The 11,463-nt window shown below is 56.6% G+C and overlaps 1 protein-coding gene across 2 annotated transcripts in view; it reads right to left on the bottom strand.

Annotated features, from left to right (window-relative positions):
* Window positions 1-11,097, bottom strand: part of RGS12 (regulator of G protein signaling 12) — a 147,077-nt gene extending 135,980 nt beyond the window's left edge. For both annotated transcript variants that reach the window (XM_066279761.1, XM_066279764.1), the window contains exon 1: window positions 10,990-11,097. The gene's annotated coding sequence lies outside the window, so the exon portion shown is untranslated. The remainder of the gene's footprint in view (window positions 1-10,989) is intronic.
* Between the last annotated feature and the right edge of the window lie 366 nt (window positions 11,098-11,463).

The raw sequence follows: 11,463 nt of genomic DNA on the forward strand, positions 1-11,463 counted from the left end.
AAACAAACGTGCACAAGCTCTTTCATCACTTGAAACTCATGGTTTTGTGAACCATATGCCATCAAAAAATATTAAAAAATTAATTTAAAAAATTAGTACAACCATTATGGAAGAAAGTATGATGGTTCCTCAAAAAATTAAGAATAGAACTACCATATGATCCAGCAATTGCTCTACTGGGCATATACCCCTAAAACTTGAAAACATTGGCACATAAAGGCACCCCCATGTTCATTGCAGTATTATTCACAGTGGCCAAGACATGGAAACCACCAAAGTGTCCTTCAATAGAGGACTGGATAAAGCAGCTGTGGTATATGTATGCAATGCAATACTACTCAGCCGTAAGAAATGAAGACATAGTGACATTTACAACATGGATGGACCTTCAGAACATTATAGTGAAATAAGTAAATCAGAAAAAAACTAAGAACTGTATGATTCCACACATAGGTGGGATACAAAACTGAGACTCATGGACATAGATCAAAGTGCAGTGGTTACCAGGGGGAAGGAGGTGTGGGGGAGGGGGAGGGAACAGAGGGTGGGGGGAAGGGTGTAAAAAAGGACAGATATAAGATGACAGGAAATGGTTTGACTCTGGGTGATGGGTACACAACAATCAACAGTTCAAATGCTACATAAAATTTACCTGAAACCTATGTATTCTTTTTTTTTTTATTTTTCTGAAGTTAAAAGTGGGGAGGCAGAGAGACAGGCTCCCGCATGTGCCTGACCGGGATCCACCCGGCATGCCCACCAGGAGAAGATGCTCTGCCCATCTGGGGCGTCGCTCTGTTGCAATCAGAGCCATTCTAGAGCCTGAGGCAGAGGCCATGGAGCCATCCTCAGAGCCCGGGCCAACTTTGTTCCAATGGAGCCTTGCTGCGGGAGGAGAAGAGAGAGACAGAGAGGAAGGAGAGGGGGAGGGGTGGAGAAGCAGATGGGCGCTTCTCCTGTGTGCCCTGGCCGGGAATGGAACCCGGGACTCCCGCATGCTGGGCTGATGCTCTACCGCTGAGCCAACCGGCCAGGGCAAAATCTATGTATTCTTATTGATCAGTGTCACCCTGTCAAAGTTAATTTTCTAAATAAAATTTTTAAAAAATAAATAATAAAATAATGAAATAAATAAAAATATAAGACTGCTGACAATTAGAAAATGCACTATAGGCCCTGGCCGGTTGGCTCAGTGGTGGAGCGTCAGCCCGGCGTGCGGGGGACCCGGGTTCGATTCCCGGCCAGGGCACACAGGAGAAGCGCCCATTTGCTTCTCCACCCCTCCCCCTCTCCTTCCTCTCTGTCTCTCTCTTCCCCTCCCGCGGCAGGGGCTCCGTTGGAGCAAAGATGGCCCGGGCACTGGGGATGGCTCCTTGGCCTCTGCCCCAGGCGCTGGAGTGGCTCTGGTCGCGGCAGAGCGAAGCCCCGGAGGGGCAGTGCATCGCCCCCTAGTGGGCATGCCGGGTGGATCCCGGTCGGGCGCATGCGGGAGTCTGTCTGACTGTCTCTCCCCGTTTCCAGCTTCAGAAAGGTGCAAAAAAAAAAAAAAAAGAAAGAAAAAGAAAATGCACTATATTTAATAGTGGCTAGGTTCACACACAAGCACGAAGGACAGTGCAGACACCTCAGCCTCAGAGGACAAAGACAGGCATCCACGTCCACACAAACCCCTGCCCTCAACAGCGTCACTGGTCTGACTCAGGGACTTTTCCTGTCACTTCCCATCACTCTCCAGTGTTTTGGGCTTAACACAGACACTGACGTGGTGCATTTTGAAGTAACTTTTATTCATGTCACATTCAGGGCACTTTCTGCACATGAAGGAACTGAAGAAAGGTCTCAATGAAGTCAAGAAGCTCGGCAGGAGGAAGGCAGGCAGACGTCCAGGTGGGAGGTGGTGGAGTGACTGCAGCAAAGATGGGGGCAGGAGACAGGGTGAGGGGACAGGCTGGCGGGGCTTCCTGTCACCCGGCCACCCGCACAGCCAGCGGTCCAGCACTCGGCCTCTCCTCCCTGATGCCGTCTGGCCCATCCACACCCACCCCACCCTCCTGGCTCATCTTCCTTACCCACATCAGCCGCACATCCCCATGATGCTTCTCAAAAGACTCAGCCGTACCCCAGCCTGCCTTCCGAGGCCTCCCTCTCTGGGCCCCGGCCTAACACCCCCCCCCTGCACCACAGGCAGGCCCATGCTCACAGACGCATGGTTTCCTGCTCCTTCGCTCACTGACTCACTCGGTGGCCACTGAGAAGCTTCCACAGCAGAACCAGGGTGACCAGCAATGGCCCTGCCCCTGGGGGACAAGACAACGCAACAGGCCAGGAGCACCCCACAGAGACGGTGGGGGACACACAGGAAGCAGACAGCCCTGACTGCGTGAGGAACTGCTCTTCCCTGAACAGACCCTTCCTCCTCGCTGCTCTGTGGCTCAGCTCGGAGCCACCTCCTCCCAGAGACTCCCACTGACTCCTCCATCCTGATCCAACCCCAACAGCCCCACACAGCCCTGGGCTGCACGCCCTGGCCGTGCCTGCTGTCCACTCGCCAGTGCAGGGGCATCAATCACCGTGCAGGCCTTCCACATCCTGCAGGGACATCACCGTGCAGGCCTTCCACATCCTGCAGGGACATCACCGTGCAGGCCTTCCACATCCTGCAGGGGCAGCGCTGTGGGCACACGTGGCACTGGCACACACACTGAGGACACGTGCAGGCTGTGGGGACACATGCAGACATCAAGCTGAGACAGTCTGAGGGGAAGCTGTGAGTCGATGAGCGGGGAGGGGCACCTGGCAGTCACAGTACGCTGGGAGGGCCTGTGCTGGGGGTCCACCTGCCAGGGGCTAAAACACACGGGGCCACACGCCCCAGAAACCCTAATGACCCGGAAGCACCACACCAACCGGAAGCTCAGGGCCAGGAGCCCCGCTGGCTCCCACCCAGCCCCGCAACCAGGACTGAGCCCAAAGGGCTCAAAGAGGGGAGCAACCTACCCCCCAACCAGGGGGCAGCCTCCGCCGACGAGCTCTGGGCACCAGCTGCCGAGACAGGAGAGCCGAGCTACAGCCTTTCAGGGTCTACAGCGGGTAGGTGTGAGGGCCTCTTTCTCATTCCAGAAACAAATTCGGGCTCAATAACCTTGAAATGCTAAGGGTTAAGCCATGGCAGCCTCCCTTCCAGGTACTGACGTTCCCTTTCTCTCTCTACTTAATATTTCTGTTTGCGGTTTTTAAACCTGAGACAATGGGACTATAAATAGAGTTCCCAGATTTAGCGAGCAAAATACAGGACACCTAAACTTGAATTTCAGATAAAAGACGAAAAACCCTCTAGTATAATTATGTCCCAAGTATCGCCAGCACATTTTATCTGGCAGATCTGTGAAGGGACAGGCAGGCTGCGTGTCCCGCAGCCCTCACCCGCCTCAGGGTCCCTGTCCTTGCTGGTCTGGCTGGCTCCCTTTGTCCCACCTGGATGTCACCTCCACCCCCACAACCCCTCCCCAAAGCTTCACAACTGCTTCTCTGGGCAAAGCCGACGGGGGCAGGCCCAGCCCTGTGACCCTCTTCCCTGCCTGACCGCCCCCCAGCCCTGCGACCCTCTGCCCTGCCTGACCGCCCCTCAGCCCTGCGACCCTCTGCCCTGCCTGACCGCCCCCCAGCCCTGCGACCCTCTGCCCTGCCTGACCGCCCCCCAGCCCTGCGACCCTCTGCCCTGCCTGACCGCCCCCCAGCCCTGCGACCCTCTGCCCTGCCTGACCGCCCCCCAGCCCTGCGACCCTCTGCCCTGCCTGACCGCCCCCCAGCCCTGCGACCCTCTGCCCTGCCTGACCGCCCCTCAGCCCTGCGACCCTCTGCCCTGCCTGACCGCCCCTCAGCCGCACCCCCAAACACCCAGGACGGGCCACCTAGGTGTGACTCACCCACCACATACAAATGTGGTTGTGCCCTACACGATTCACTGCAGTGCTGGCCTGTCCTTCATCTGTGTTTTCACTGCGGCTGTCTCTCCGTCCCCCCAGGAACACAAGAAAACCCGCATGCACACGAAGCCCTGGGCCCCCACCTCAGCAAGCACCTGTGGGAGAAGCTGTGAGCCTCAGTCCTGCACACAGGTGGGTGGCAGCAGAACCCCTCTGGAAACAAGGGAGGAGGGGGGGCCAGAGGAAGTCACATTAGTGAAAGCCCTGTCCCCCCCTTGAACCCACATGGCTCACCTCCTAGGTCCAGGCAGGAGATAACAATGGGCTGAGTGGTGGCCCCAAAGACCCCAGATAGACCCTAATCCCCATCACCTGGAACTGGGACCTTATTTGGAAAAAGGGTCTTTGCAGATGGGATTAGAATACCTGAGATGGGAGATGACCCTGGATTATCCAGGTGGGTCCTGAATGCAATCACAGGGTCCTTATAAGAGGGAGGCAGAGGGAAGGTCAGGCACAGGGAGAGGCCATGTGGCCAGAGGAGCGGAGCCGCAGCAGTGCAGCCCCCAGGAGCTGGAAGAGGTGGGAAGGACCCGCGCCCAGAGCCTCTAGGAGCACAGCCCCGCTCACACCCTGGTCTGGACTTCTGTTCTCTGCTGCTTTAGGCCACCCAGCTCCTGGTGCTCTGTCACAGCAGCTCGGGAGAGTTAGACAAGGGGTGGGCCCAGGGAGCCGTCCTCCTCCCGGCCCCACGGCCCCTCCCTCGCAGCGAGGAAGCTGACCCACTGCTGACTGCTTAGCTCCACAGGAAGTCCTCTGGGCTGGACTCAGCCTGGTAGGGAACCTGGTGAACGGGGTCTCACCAGAGAAGGACCAGCACTGCTTCACACTGTGCTGTATCACAATCAGGCTGTTCCGCACGGAATCGTTTCCCTTTCACCACACCCCAAACGGGATTCCTGTTGGCACTGAATTGGCACCTATGAGGTTGACATTTCCTGTTAATCCTCACCACAGCCTTGCTAGTAACCCTATTTTATAGACAGAAACTGCAGCACAGAGAAAGTTTGACCATGGTCAAACCAGGTAACAGGCCGAGGTGCAGCAGGTGCACCAGGAGGCAGTGACCTGCATCTCTGCCTCTCAGCCCTCCGCTGGAGCTCGAGGCCTGGTCAACTCGTGCCAAGCCCAGAGAGCACCCACCTCTGGGCAGTCAAAAAACAACAGACCCCAGTCCTCACCCCCAAGTGGCTCACATTGGAGACGGACAATGAAGAACGCAACGCCTCTACTGCCCCACGCTCATCAGCTCCTTCACGTAAGGAGATACCACGCACCTGTTAGGCCAGCCCTTAGAAGAGCCGGCCCTTGGCTTTATCTTACTCAGGATGTGTTCAGGAAAAGCTCTCTTTTAGACTTTTAGACTAGGGTAGCTCACTCCCTGATTACTTGAGTCTCCGGATGAGAAAGAAGTAAATCTCAAGGATCAATGCCTGGGCACTAATCCAGACTAATCCTAGTTCATCAATGCCCTGCAAAGTCTCATGCACTCCCCTTTCTTGCTTCAGTCAAGCTCCTACTTAAAGACGCGGAGAGCTACGAAGAGCAGGCAGACCCTGGGAAGGAGCCATCCCCTGAGAGAGGCTGCAAAGCACAAGACCATGTGCGTTCACACCAGTGACGAGCTCAAGCAGAAAGCCGAAGTCCTCCCAGCTCCGAGCTAGAAAGGGTTTGGGCATGGCAGGCTGCCTGGACCGAGGGGACATCGCAACACCTCAGGAAGAAGGGAGCTAGAGCGAGGGGAAGGCCTGACATCTTTTCACAAACTGAGCCTCGGTCCTTGGCCAGCCCCTGAGCTGCCTGCACAGGAAGAATCCAAGGAGCAGGAGGAGGCAGCTGGCAGGCCAGAGCACCAGAGGAGATCCAGCAGAGATGTCAGTTTGAGTCCACAGTACAGGGGGTCCTGGGTTACAACAGCCTCGACATACAACTTTCCCGTTTACAATGCTCACTCCCGTAAAAACTTTAAAAAATTGAGACATGAGTGTTTTGGCTTTATGCTGTTAACATTGTACTTATGGACTATGTGGGTGAACTAGTTTGGCTGCGTGCGGGCAGAATAATACACAGTAGGACGGCGTACAAGTGAGGGAGTGGGCGTCCCCCATATGCTCACCTGCGCCACTTTAGACTGTTAAAAGCGCAAGTGTTCCATTTGTGTTGCTTTGTTTGGTGACTTTTTGTCCCCTATTATGGCTCCTAAATGAAAGAGTTTTCAGATGGCAGTGCTTCAAAGAGAAAGTCATCACGATGGATGTCACAGAGCCACTGGCATCACACGGAGAGGAGCTGTCTGCTAAGGATCTCACTCAGCTGGAGAAGCAGCTGATTGAAGAGGAAGAGGTAGAAACCTCAGAACCCAAGAGATTTCCTAACAAGGGTTTGGCAGAAGGTTTTCCTACGGTAGAGGATGGGTTGGCAACATTTCAGGCTGAGGACCCCAGCGATGACAGATTCAGTGAGGTCTACAGAGCTGTATGGATTGGATGCCGTGCAATGCTATAGGCAGATTTTAGAAGAGAGGACGTCATCAACCTTCCAGACTAGCCTGGAACAATTCTCTAAGAAGGGAGAGAGGTCTGCAGCAGATCCTGTACCCTCTACATCAGCTGCTTCTTGAGATGAAACACCCGCCGTACAGGTAGAATCATCTCCAGCGTCTCCTGCTTGCTCCTTAGACAATCCTGATTCCCCTGACCCAGTGTCTCCAGCACCTTCTGCAGGTTCTCCTGCCTCTCCAGCTTCCTCCTCCCAATAGGTCCCTCTCTCCCACCTTGCAATGCCCCTTCCTGTGTGCCAGGCAACCACAGGAATAAAGGAAAGGAATTGTTTTTACACTCATTTTTTGTCATCTTTTCTGTTAATACAGTACAGTGTACAATACAGTATATTTATGTCCTTTTTCTGTGGCTTAGTTGTGTTTTTATGTTCTAGATTATGATTTTACAACTGTGTTAGGACAGGTTAAGTGACTTAGGCTAGGGTGTGTTTCAATTTACACCAAAATCTGGGTTAAATCACTAGCGTAGGAACAGAACTGTGTTGTAACCTAAGGAACCCTTGTATCTTCCAGAACACAAAAGTCAACACTCTTCACAAAGAGAGTCACTGCAATGAACCATCTACTACGCCCAGTACACAAGCAAATATTACTAGAGTTCAAAGACACAAGATGTGACCCACAGTCAAGAGAAAAGGTCGCCTAACCTGTGGTGGCACAGTGGATAAAGCGTCAACCTGGAAACACTGAGGTTGCCGGTTCAAAACCCTGGCTTGCCTGGTCAAGGCACATATGGGAGTTGATGCTTCCTGCTCCTCCCCCTTCTTTCTCTCTCTCTCTCTCTTCCCCTCTCCTCTCTAAAATAAAAAAAAAAAAAAAAAAAAAAAAAAAAGAGAAAAGGTCAACAGAAATGGATCCTGAGATAATCCAGAAATTGAAATTAGCAAATAAGAACTTTAAAGCAGCTAATAAAATCGGATCAAGGATTTAATGGAAAATATGGTCACAATACACAGATGGCGTATCTCCGTAGAGAAACTGTAGAAGGAGGTGAAGAGAGACTAGTTATCAGATAGGCAACGGAGCTGGTGGTCACAAACCCCAAAAAGTAAAGAACAAGTGATTTATCAGACTGGAAGCTTAAGGCAGGCTTCTTTCCTGGGACACCTTTTCTAGGGTGACTCCAGCCTCTGCTCCAGGGCAAAGCCAGGAAACCACAGGCCCTTCCGGACACAGGGGGGGCAGCACCCAGGACAGACCCTGCCCACGGCACAGGGAAGGGGCACACGATGGGGCTCTCCTCAGCACAGAACGGGACAGCCACAGTCCTTTCAGAAACAGTCAGGAGCACTGTGGTAGCTAAAGGGTGGGCCTCAAAGACATCAGGTCCTATCCCCTGGAACTCTAAGTATCACCGTACAGGGACTTTGCAGATGTGACTAACTTAAGGACCCTGACACGGGAGGGTTCCTCGGTTACACAGGTGTCCTTACAGGAGGAAGGTGGGGAGAGTGGAAGACAAGAGAAAGAATGCAACCACGAAAGAAGGGGCGCTGGGCGCTGGGCGCTGGGCCGGAAGGCCGAGGGCAAGGACTAAGGGCGGCCGCCAGGAGCTGAAAACGGACAGGAGCAGCCCCCACCGAGGTTCCGGCCCGCGAGACCAGTTCCAAGTCTGGCCTCCAGAACTGCACGGGAGTAAGTTTCTGCTGTCCAAGCCCCCAAGTTGGTGAATGTTTCAGCAGCCACAGAAAGTCACACAAGTGCTGACTGAAAAGTAAAATGCTTACAAGAGTGCCACCCAATTCAGAGCAAATAACACTCTGCTGGCTGTTGGGTGTGCTCTCCTCACAGTACTGTCGGGTCGTAACTAACATGCTTTCTCCTTCATCCTGACTCCTGCCGTTTCAGAGAAAGATACATGTCAGAAGGTAAAATCAGAGAGGGACAGGCTGTCGCCTTCTGCTGTGGAGTGCAGGCTGTGGGCAGAGAGCCTGGCTTCCACGCATTACTCCTTCACTGTCTTGCTCCTGAAACGGGAGCTGCCCGCCTCCTGACCTCGCAGTCCCTGCCCCGGAGTGGGGCCATGTCCTCAGGCCGCACCAGCCCCTCACTGCCCCCTGCCTGGCCGCTGACACCTTCCTCTCCGATGCCTTTACTCTAGCAAGGGGAGAGGAGGCCACCCCACACCCCAAGGCCCATGAGCCTCCAGTCCCCTCCTCTGCTGCGCAGGCTGGCTCAGTGCTCCTGCCCTCCCGACCCACACCACCACCACCCTGAACGCTCCGGCCACCGTCACCGTCTTCCCCTGCTCGCTCCAGAGCCCAAGTCCACAGCCTGCCTTCAGCCTTCCTCTCCGGTGGCCTCCTCTGCTCCCCGCAGTCACCCTGGTCGGGAATGCCTCAGCGAGGCTCCTCCAAAGAGCACCCCTGAAGCTGAGGTCCTATGCCGGGAACTTCATGCCCACTGGCTTCGGCCCTCAAAGCCACTGGGTCAGGAGGCATTTTTATGAAACGTCATACTGAGACAGCCGTATTTCTAGAGTAAAACTCGCCTGGCCTGTGGTGGTACAGTGGATAGTGTCGAGCTGGAATGCTGAGGTCACTGGTTCAAAACCCTGGGCTTGCCCGGTCAAGGCACATATGACAAGCAAGCAATGAACGCCTAAAGTGAAGCAACTATGAGTTGATACTTCTCGTTCTCCCATCTCTCTCTAAAATCAATAAATAAAATCTTTAAAATAAAAAAATAAAGTAAAACTCGTCGGCTCCTGCTGTCACCCTCCCCCCACTGCCCATTCTAGGCTGTCTCCCACCCCTCTTCTCAGCGTCAGCCCTGCCTCTCCAGCTCCTCCACACTCCCCACCCTGTCCCCCAGCCACCCACAGGGGACTGCTTGGTCTTCCATCCTGCTCTCAGGGAAGCCTGTGGTCCCTGTCCTGCACGCCACAGCTTCACAGGTGCCCTGTGATACAGCAGGCTGCAACCCACAGATAACCACCACTACCTACCCTGAGCACCCGGGCAGATCCACTCATGATCTGCCTCAAGGCTGGTCCCATTACCAACCCCATCCACCAATGCGGAAACCAGGGCACAAAGGGGTCACCTGCCCAAGGGCACATCACTGGAAAGCGACCAGGCGGGTGCCAGGCCATGCCCACTCTGGGGCCTCAGTCCACATCCCACAACTCAGGGCTGCTCCATCTACACCCCACAATCCAGGGACTACTTCTACACCCCACAACTCTGAGGCCATGCTCTGTTTACACCCCACAACTCAGGGACTACTGTCTACATCCCACAACTCTGAGGCTGTTCTCTGTCTACACCCCACAACTCAGGGACACTCCACACCACCCCAGTGCTCTGTCTATACCCCACAACTCAGGAACCGCTCTCTGTTTACACCCCACAATTCAGGGACCACTCTGTCTAGACCCCACAACTCAGGGACCATGCTGTCTACACCCCACAACTCAGGGGCGCTCTCTGTCGATACCCCACAACTCAGGGACCGTGCTGTCTACACCCCACAACTCAGGGGCGCTCTCTGTCGATACTCCATAACTCAGGGACCGTGCTGTCTACACCCCACAACTTAGGGGCGCTCTGTCTACACCCCACAACTCAGGGGCCGTGCTGTCTACACCCCACAACTCAGGGCGCTCTCTGTCTATACCCCACAACTCAGGGACCATGCTGTCTACACCCCACAACTCAGGGGCGCTCTCTGTCTACACCCCACAACTCAGGGACCGTGCTGTCTACACCCCACAACTCAGGGGCGCTCTGTCTACACCCCACAACTCAGGGGCGCTCTCTGTCTACACCCCACAACTCAGGGACCGTGCTGTCTACACCCCACAACTCAGGGACCACTGTCTACACCCCACAACTCAGGGACCACTGTCTACACCCCATAACTCAGGGACCACTGTCTACACCCCACAACTCAGGGGCGCTCTGTCTACACCCCACAACTCAGGGGCGCTCTGTCTACACCCCACAACTCAGGGCCCTGTCTCCCCCGACCACCCTGAGCCGCGGCAGAGCTCGGCCCCGGCGGCACAAGCGGCAGTTCAAGTCCGGAGCTGAGGTCCCCGGCGACGCCGCTGCCCACACAATGTGGCGCCTGTGAAGTCCGGCCCGGAAACCCCGGAAACCAGGACCCCCGCCGGCGGCGAGCGGGCGCGGTGGGCACGGCCGCGGGGTCGACCGACCCGGTCCAACCCGGTCCGACCCGGCCCGTCTGGGCCCGCCCGGGATCACGCCGGCCTCGCGGCGACCCACGGCCGGGCCCACGACAAGTCCCCGGAGTCGGGCCGGGAACAAAAGGAGCGGGGCCGGCGGCCGGGCGCGGAGCGAAGCGGGGGTCTCCGAGGAGCCGGCGGCCCCGCACCCCTCCGCCGAGCCGGGTGGGGTAGGGCCTCGGGGGGCGCGAGCGCGCGCCCAGAAGGGAAAGAAAGCGGAGGCGGGGCGGCCCCGAGCCCGGCCCGCAACCTACCGGCCGCTCTCCGCCCGCCGCGTCCGCGTCCGCGCTGTCCGCGCGCCCAACGGTCGCCGGAGCCGGAGCCGCCCGGGGCAGGGGCGTGGCCCGGGAGGGGCGTGGCCCGGGCCTGAGGGGCGGGTCCTGGGAGGGGTCGACGGGGTGGGCCGCCCGGGGGCCTGGGCGTGGCTGAGTGTGGCCTGCGAGCGAGGCAGGGGGCGTGGCCTCCACCGGCGTGGGCGTCTCAGGAGGAGGCCGCAAAGCTTAGCCGAATCCTCCGGGGGCGGAGCCCACAGGGGAGAGAAACTGGACGCGCGGCCCGGCCTCTAGGGGCGGGGCATCCGGGGACCCTGGTAGAATGAAATGAGGGCGGGGCCTCAATATTAGGGGCGGATCTGGCGGGGCGAGGGGCTACCAGGCCGGGGGCGGGACTTCCGCTGCCCGAACCGCGGCGGCTGATACAGCTCTCCCCGTGCAAGTTCTGCACACGCA

This window comes from Saccopteryx bilineata, chromosome 5 (genome assembly GCF_036850765.1).
Source record: "Saccopteryx bilineata isolate mSacBil1 chromosome 5, mSacBil1_pri_phased_curated, whole genome shotgun sequence".
NCBI lineage: Eukaryota > Metazoa > Chordata > Mammalia > Chiroptera > Emballonuridae > Saccopteryx > Saccopteryx bilineata.